The 9532-nt window shown below is 37.6% G+C and overlaps 1 long non-coding RNA gene across 1 annotated transcript; it reads left to right on the plus strand.

Annotated features, from left to right (window-relative positions):
* Nucleotides 1–4160: 4160 nt before the first annotated feature.
* Nucleotides 4161–9189, plus strand: LOC140682420 (uncharacterized). The gene is made up of 2 exons (XR_012054146.1): nt 4161–4497; nt 5313–9189. It is a non-coding gene; the product is annotated as an uncharacterized lncRNA (long non-coding RNA).
* Nucleotides 9190–9532: the final 343 nt, after the last annotated feature.

The following is a 9532-nucleotide window of genomic DNA, read 5'->3' on the forward strand; positions in this document are numbered from 1 at the left end:
TCTTTCACTCAAGGTTCAGAAATGGGGAGTCCTGGGGACTTTGGTACCAAAGCCCTTTGTACAAGACTCACCTCAGAATTGCTCCCAGGTTGTTGTGAGCAGCCGGCTGTCGACCAGCAGAGTCAGTTTGATTTGGGTCTCTGGCTGAGAGGCAAAAGCACTGTGAATAGAAGAATAGCAACGCGCTCCTTCGCAATTAGGTATTTGTGTGAAGGAAAACCTCATTTGTGAGAATGATCATGAATAGAGAATAAAAGGAGGTATGAACATGATCACACTGAACAGCTGCTCAGAGCTGGAACAAATGTTGGTGAATACTCATTTGCAGTATTCTTCTAGATCTGGATTTTCTTTTCTCCCTTCAAATATGGTCTCTGCTTGAGTGGCTTAGCAAAATAAAGACAGATGGCAATGGATTATCTCTAACACTTCATTAATTGCAGCGCAGCCATTACAGTATTTCTAAAGCACTCACCAGAGCTTTGCCTGATGATTTCCTTTAACTGAGTCACATGCCACTTAGTGAGCAGGGACCTAATAAGAAATTGTGACTTATTAATTAAGGATGCCTGTGTTAGTCATAACAGCATATAAATACATTAGCAAATTTCATGGCTGAATATATTGTGTATTTAGGATAACTTTTTCAGTATAAAATAAGAAACCACAAATTCTTGCAAAGGCACTGCTGCCCTATAGTGCCTTGCAGCCATGGCACAGATAGTGAACAGTATCAAGCCAGATTTTAGAGCCTAATTCACTCTGATGCCATCCAGCTTTCAAAATTAGGAGCCTAATTTCCTTTTTCAAAATTGGCTTAGGAACATACAGCCAAACTGAGAGATGATTCAAAGCCTAAAGATTCAGATAACACACAGTGAAATTACTAATTCTACCAGGTACTTAGATCTAATGACCACAGAGACTATCTGGAAATCTTTTGGTTATGTTTCCTTCTGCTTATAAAAATGTGATTCATTCAGTCCTGGAATAGAAGTAATAGCATGTTACTTAAGTAACCTGCAGATAAGTGACAGCACATATCTCACTTTTAAAATTCTCTTTTAGATAAGCATTAGCTTGAGAAATATGTGAAGAAAATGTCTGTTGAACAACTTTAAATACACTTGTTTAAAAATATAGCTGGCATAATGCACAGAAAGTAAAAAGACTATAACCATAAAGGATCTCTCAATTCTGATAGAAAACAGTTTTAGGTACAAACCTACAGGCACATACTTAAAACACTTTACGTATTTTACAACCCTGATATTCACAATTCAGTAGAATTATCGAAGTTCACAGACATTCATCCAGTGAAATCTGGCTGTCTGCAGCCTCAATGCTGTCTTGATCTCCTGCCCCAGGTTTCTATAGGTGGCAGATCCTGTGGCACAGTAACAGTAAGTGCCCAGCCACACTGGCAATAAATCATCCTGTCCCATGCATACAGGGACATTACCCCCAATTATTATTCCTTATTCCAGAAAGAGAAGCAGGTCATTTTTCTGTACTGCTCTGAAGAAATTTCCATCACTTTCTTTCCTTTCCACAATTGCACCGGTCCAACAAATTCAGCATAGGCTAAAGAGAAAATATTAATCCTTCCAAGTGGTACCTTTGGTTTGATAGGCAGCTAAAGCAGAGAGAGATGTATTACCTCTGTGTACAAGACAATAAAGTCTGGCACAGGAACAGTTTAGTCCTGGTGTCAAAGAGAAAAAGGCAAAAAAGGGGGATCAGAAAGAACAACAGAAATAATTTATGCTATGGAAAGTCTAATGTAGATACTGAAATCTGAGGTGTTCAGCCTGAATTTGGCTAAGCAGTGATTCAGTTACAGTCTAATAGTGCCAACACAAGAAAAAGATTACTGGCTGTGGCTGTCTGTTTAATTTTGCAAAGAAAAAATAAGACAAGAAAGACAAAACAAAACAAAAAAAGAAAGTAGCTGAAGTAGGAGCAGAAGCTAAACAAAATCAAACCAGAAATAGCACATTCCCAGCAGCAAGGGTGGATAATTAGCCACTGGAACAGTGTGCCACTGTATGTGGTGAAAACATTAAGTCTTCACAGCAAGGTCGGATCTGTCTCCTCTGTCCAAACACAAGTTTTGATCTCTATGCAGAAATGAGTGAGGTTTTTCTGACATGTGTTGTCCTGAACATTGGACCACATGGCTTTTATAATTCCTTCTGTTTTATCACACTATTTATGGACGACATGATCTTTGTATACCAGGTTGGTTAAAGCATGCAAGTGATGCTATGTTGACTCTGTTCTACTTTTGTTGCTATTTATTAAGAGGGCTCTCAAAAGTCTGAGTAAGTGCCAGAATGCCCTCAGGTTCTCCACAGCTGAGTTGGAGGGTGGAATGCAGCTGTGCCTTGCAGGGGGTGTTGCAATGCTCAGTGTCCCCTGCCTCTTCAGGAGGAATCTGCTGCCCTGGTTTGGACACCGCAACTCACCCTGCAGTGCACAAGAAGTGCCAGCTGCCTCAGGTGAGATTCAGAACAGGCAGCACACCAAGTGGGCAGAGATCTAAACTTGCTCTTAGAAAACAGTGAAAGACATGTTTATTTTTCCCTCTGTTCAGTCTAGTTTTGAGATGCAAGGGAGTAAGCAGTGCTACATCTGGACTCACAGAACAAAACCTGCTCTTCGTTTAGAAAGCTAGGGTCACCCTGGCCCTTAAACCCAAAGAAACTGTCAGTTCTGCTTACCTTCAGCAATTCCCTGTCAGAGGACTCTTGGCCAAGCACACGTATCCATACCCTGGAACATGGGTTCAAACCCAGCCTGCTTTAGACAATAGGTAACACTGTGAATGTGAGCACTTTCCAAAACTTGCACTGAATACAAGGTGTGAAAAGTTCAGTGGACCATGAAAAGGAAAATAAATTGGAAATATATGAAGTTTCGATTTGGTTTACAATGGGAATAGAATTAAAAGATGAATAATTTTTAAAGTACATCTATAGAACAAATGCATCTGTCCTTCCTTTCTAATCATCTATCATTTCATGCCTTTTGTTCAGTCCAGGATTTTCACTCATCAGGTGCTCTCTATCACGGTGTTCAAATCACATCTTTAAAGTCCTGTTTCAAATGGGTCTTCGTGGCTTGTTAACTACCGTTTATTCATATCCCATTAGTTTTAATTATACATATGCAATTTTTGCAAAATCTTCTCAAGGCAAAGATTTCAAAACACATGTGTTTTGAAAACAATGAGTAACAATGATAAGTACCAATGATTATTTCTGCTAATGCTAGGAAAAGGGTGAAGGTTAACAGCTTATTCAGAGCAGAGACACAGAAGTGTGTAATTTTGTAGCAGGACAAGGCTAGCTTTCTGAGGTCAGCATTCAGGGCTTGCTCGCGTGCTGATCTTTTGATGGAAAGATTCCTTTTTGATTTATGTCTGAACAACCACAAAGAAGTCATGTTAAGATTAACTTTTCATATAAATTCAAGGGAATTCTGAAAAATAAATTTTAGGTGTTTTAGGGGTAAAGTTATGAGCAACTATATTAGTGACTCAGTACCATTCTTTCCTATTTAATGTTTAAGCAATATAGGAGGAATTGTTACATTAAAAATGCCATCCTTAACCTATACTCTCAACTTGTGCTCAGCAGATGTTTCAATGTAGGATTTTAAAACTTCTCAGTAAGTGCAAGTGGGTTAGTTGTCCCTCATCATTGTGTCTCCTCCTGATCCAGTAAAGATTAGCCTATGTATGAGATTTTCTAGCTATTTCCTAAAGCTGTTGTCATTATTTATAATCACATTAAAATTATTTTTAAATTCCTGATTCCATTGACTTTCTGTAGTAGGGAGTTCCGCTTTGCAGGGTGATTTTTCCACCATTCTTTCCTGAACTTGATGTTTTCCTCTCTCCGGTGCTATTTGTATTTTAGATGGGGAAGCACACTTGGTTACAGCAGTATACCTTTTGAAGTTTATCATCCTATTCTTATCTCTGCAGCAAATCCTGTCTTTTATTGACTTCTTTCAGCAGAGCCCTAATGGTGCTGTGGCGAGAACCTGTACTCTCTGCTGGCCTGATAAGGTTAATTGAGAATTCTCTGATGTTTGGGTAGTTCATACTTTTCTCATCAACAGGCATGAAATTCACATGCCATCATTCATCTGGGTAACTGAGGTCTGAATTCATCCTCAGCCCTCTGGTTCTTCTAAGTCACCTTGACTCATCTTTTCCACAGCAATCACCCCTACTTCCAAATCATATATGAGTGCATATAATAAGCACTACATACCTAAACAAACTGATGTATCATATCCTAATCTTAACCATTTTCTTTATCACAGCTTCTCCACCTGCCCTTCTTCTTGAAAACAGGTCACAGGAGGCTACAGAAGACAACAGCCAACTTTGCTGGGGACCACACCTATTCACCAGCATTTCACAGACACCTCAACACAAGTCAGCCTGAAAGGAGCCAACAATGAGCAACACAGACTAAAAGCAGTGTAAGGTGTTACCTGTTATCAGAATGAGCTACTTTACAGCATCATTATATCTCCAGTTTACACCATAGGTACTGACAAATAAGCCAAAAAATCCCCAACCACTCCTAAAGATGTCTTCAGACGCTTTGGATAGTCTGAATGTGGGATTGATGTTGATAATATTACATGTTGTCTGCATCCATCTGACTTGATCAAATGCCAGGAAGTAGTGTAATAGAAACTTTATTTAAATCTCTGCTATGAAAGCTATTTCAACCTTTATCAGGAATTTCATAACAATAAAAAAATGCATTACTATTTTTCTCACAGCACTGAAACTTTACTGGTATTTTGCAAGGCCTGTGGTTTCTGTTCTGTATAAAACAGCTCATATTTTCCTCTTAACTCTGACCTTAAATTGCATCCTGCACTATTGAACAGTAGGAGAGTTTCCTATAAGACTTGGGAAACCTACCTTTAACTTTTCACATGGAATAAAGCTCCTGGGAATCATAGCAGATAGTTTTACATGGAAATTTAATTGACTAAGGAACAGGCCTCATTTTCCAGAATAAACGGCATTTAGAAATATACCAGCTATAAATCTGAATGAGTTTGTCCAAGATGAAGATAAATCTTTATAGAAGAGTCAATAATAGAGTTATTGCTGTACTACTGTTATGAAGGATGGGAGAAAAAGGTTTAATAAAAAATGTTCTAAGACATTTAAATATTTAAACATTTTCAGTGTACATCAAAGTTCAGTAAATTCCCAGTTACTTTTAAGCTTTTTACATGCAAGATCACTTTCTGCTTTCATCTTATTCTTTTTCCAGATGCATGAATTTTGGAGGATTGCTATGTGCAAGAGCTGCAGATTCACAGGAGAAGGGACGTTTGTTCTCCCAGGATCCAATTTTTCACATTAAAGTTCTGATAAAGTACAGTTGCACTTAAAAACTACTGGCACTGCATTAATTACAGTGCCTGGGCTGTTGGGTTTGTAATGGATGGCCTGTGCTAGAGATGCAGAAGCTGTTCCTAGTCTGGGTGGCGTTTTGTACTGAGCTTTACATCAGAGCAATTGATCCACTCACACTGAGCTTACTCCTGCTTTCTTTGGCAGAGAAGCCCTAATTTTTATCTGAATAACAGCAGCTCAGTTTAGGCACCTTAAGGCAACGAGTTGAGGAGGCTGGAATAGTCCCTCCTGCAAGGAAGTGAATTTGGGACAGTCAGCATGGATTCTTACTCCTGCCTTCTCCCTCCTTTGCAGTCTGACACTTGGGTCTTTCCAGCCTGCCTGGATAGCTGTGCAGTGTCTGAACTGTGAAATACCCAGCTGGTGTCATACTGCCTACCCACACCAGCAAACAGTATGAACCTATCAGGGACATTGGAATGCAGAGCATTTTCAAAATACCAAATGACCCAAATGAACAGATTGAGTTTATTACAAAATTTTGTTAATACACAAAAATAAAAATGGTCTCTGTGTCCCAGGAAACTTCTGAGGTTTATTTTAAAAGTAATTTTTCTCACCCAAACCAGGTCAAACAGTCAATCAGGAAAATTTTCTCAACTTGTTCACTGTTAATAATAAGAAAAAATGGAAATTATTGAAACCTTTCAGCACAAAAGTTTTTCATTTTTGTTTGAACAGTGTAGAATTCTTTTCTACAAGTTAAATCAGTTTGCTGAAAGAACAGCCATAATAGAATGAACAGACTGAAATTTTTAGTTTGGAAATGGAACTAATTTTTTTGGATTCACAATATTTTTGTGAAACCAAATCCCAAATAAGAAATTCACTAAAATTGTTTTGGTGATTTTTTTTTTTTCACAAATACACATGAATCTTCAGTGTAAAATCTTCTGATATAAAATAAATGGAATTCCTCTCTGTGCTTTAAGAAAGAGTGACATTTACCATTTCTCACATCCTCCTTTTGCAAATATCAGAGAGCCCCAACTTTTACAACATGTTTAAATCTGTTATTTTTTATCTGCATAAATATTTCATCAACTGCTATATACTACCGTGTCAATGTTTTTTTCTCAGTAGAGGAACAACTTTTCCTTAAGAAGTGGAACGTCTTTTCCTCATTTTTATAAGCTTGAATAGATATGCTTAAACCAGACACATTAGGAAATGTGCCGTCAGTGCATTTCATGACCATAGCAGTTTTACTACTATTATATTTCATTAGGCTGCTTTATTCATTCCAGTTATCTTCTTCAAGGTCAAAAAAAAAAAAAATCAGTCCAGCAACAGCTGTTTTCAGAGTGCTTTTCCTGTGTACTAACCCATATCCTTCCAATAACATGAGGTTGAATACAGTAATTAACTATTCATAAACAAAATGGTGATATATTATAACTACAGCATGGAAAAAAAAAAAGTTGTTACTTCCTGTAAATGTAAAGAGAGGTGAATTTCAATAAATTGAAGGGGAAAATGGCACCATTCCCAGTTTTTCAAGGCTGTACTTATAAGGATCCATTTATCACCTTAGTGACAAGTTCTGGAACTCCTGTCATTAATGCTGAAGCAAAACACATTTGAATGTCATGTCAATAAATCATTTGCCAACTAGAGGGTTGAAGGGTTTTACAGTTGTTAATCTGGCTGGTCTGGGAATAGAATTTGCACACAACTTCCTTTCATTACCAGGAACAAAATAAATCCAGATTATTACAATCATGGAATAAAAGAGGGAGCCTCAGTTTCAAAGATTATTAAAAATGCAGAACATATGCAAAACAACCTTGTGATGTGTTTGTGTTTCTTATTCTGACACACTATGTTAAAAAGTGTGTAAAATCCAATCATTTCCCAATTACTTAACCAATAACTGATCACATTTTTTGTACTCAGATTGATTGTACTGCATTTTGTCAGGAACAAAGCAAAACAAATGGGCACTGAAGCACAGTCTGAAAATGAGCTAATCAAAGATATTTTGCACAAATGGCAGGGAAGCACTGCAGATGTGCAAGCCTGTAAGGTCAGCATCTGTCAGCCGTTCACCCTGTCCTATGAAATGGAGGTCAAATATCAGCATCATGTCTGACTGTAACTGTCAGTGACTCGAGAAGGGCATATGTGATGGGATCTCTCAAACATCCGCATTCTGGCTCTTTACACATTGCTATATTAGTTTATGCTCCATTTATGTCTTTCAGTGGATATAATGCAACTTTACACAGTGGAAGGTACTATCAGAGCAATGAGGCAGAAGGCAAAATGCTTTTTCAACAAACATTTTTATAAAAGCACTTGCATTCTAACAAAAAGTAACAATCATAAAAATCTTTCAACACAAAAGATCTTCACAACAATCACAAAATCCTCTCACCACTACCTTAACCAAATTAATCTCTTGTATTCTTGGAGTCTGGAAAAGTATGATCAAAACAAGAGTTGTCCACACAGAATTATTTTTGTTTTTACTTGAATGTGTTTTTCATTGGGTAAATAAGCCAATAGGCCAGCATTGAAGCATGGTGAATAAAGAAAGAAAAATGTGTAAATGCCTGTAGAGCAATGCTAGAACTGGGTGGTGGTGGTGGTGAGCAATGTAAGCTCAGTTCTAGAAGTGTTACTTGTCATTTACAGATCTTGTGAGCAATCCCACTTTTTTTCAACATATCAAAACACAAATGGGCACATACTATCCAACAGAGAAAGAGTCAATCTCTGTAGCATAGACACCCCATAAATTCTGGTGTTTACAATCCAAGTAGTAGGGTGGTTCAACAGTTTTGTGTCAACCCTGTTCTAAGGCAAAACTTCAAAACAGGATGTTGATCTTGAAATAATATGTGATATAGTAAATGTATAACACACCATGGAGTTGTAGGGTGATATAGATGAGTGATATATGCCAGCCTTTTAAAGAAAAAGGTTTGGGAAAAAAGTGGATTCCCCAAAGTTAGCATACTAAACTTGATGATATAGCTCACTTAGTTGAAGAATACTAAAATTTTGAGTGCATAATTGATTTCTGAATATTTATGAGTACCCTCAATATTTTACAGAGGAATAGATCGGGAACCAGAAAGATATCAGAGTACCAACCAAGTCCTTATGAGCCCTTCCACTTTCACCCAAGGCTGTCGCAGAAGGAAAGTGTTCACTCCAGCCAAAGTGACATGATGTTCCGCAGCTGAACAGGATTCAAGAATAAGCAAGGATTGCTCATCCCCATGAAAGATAGAGGCAGCTGGAAGACACAAAATATAATGTCACCTAGAGCATCTGGATCTGCTGAAGATCTACTGGAGAGTTACCACCCCCCTTGGATTGTTCTCTTTGCTCTTCATGGATGTGCATTCCGCTTTTCTGGCTATGGTCTGGAGCAGCCTTGACATCCCATTCATCAGTGAAAGGAGAGAAATCTCCCCTTGAAGCAGGCAGCTTCTTAGATTTAGTTTCTCAAGTTTGTGAGATGAGGGAAAATTATCAGTACATAATCATAGAATATACTGAGTTGGAAGGGACCCATGAGAATCATCTAATCCAACTCCTGTCTCTGTGTAAGATACAGCAAGAATCACACTACATGTCTGAAAATGTTGTTTAAATAAAAAACTCTAAAAATAAGTCCTCCTTAATTACTAATTCATGAGACCTTCAGAGAGGGGAGTATATCAGAATGCCTTACTGTAGAGAGAACATCTTATGAATAAACATTATATTACATATGTTAATTACTTTATTGGTATATTATTTTTATAAAGAGACCATATGAAAGAACAATGACTCTCCAGGGAACAATTAAATGGGAAGTAACTTGTTAACAGATTTAACAGACTATGTTTAACATACCTTTGATAGCAAAAGATTCTTCAGAAATGTAGTGAGTAGTTCTTGCACTGATTTCTTAGTATTTCTTTTGCCATGGAGATCTTTAAAAAGGTCCTGTTGTGTTGTACAGAGATTAGGCCATACATAATAACCCTAACTGAAACTTCAGTTACACAGATGTGAGATGAAAGGCTATTGTAGGGTTTCAAAAATATAGCAGGAAACAGGTCTGTTCTCCAGCACTAA

The sequence above is a fragment of the Taeniopygia guttata genome, chromosome 2 (genome assembly GCF_048771995.1).
Source record: "Taeniopygia guttata chromosome 2, bTaeGut7.mat, whole genome shotgun sequence".
NCBI classification, from domain to species: Eukaryota; Metazoa; Chordata; class Aves; order Passeriformes; family Estrildidae; genus Taeniopygia; species Taeniopygia guttata.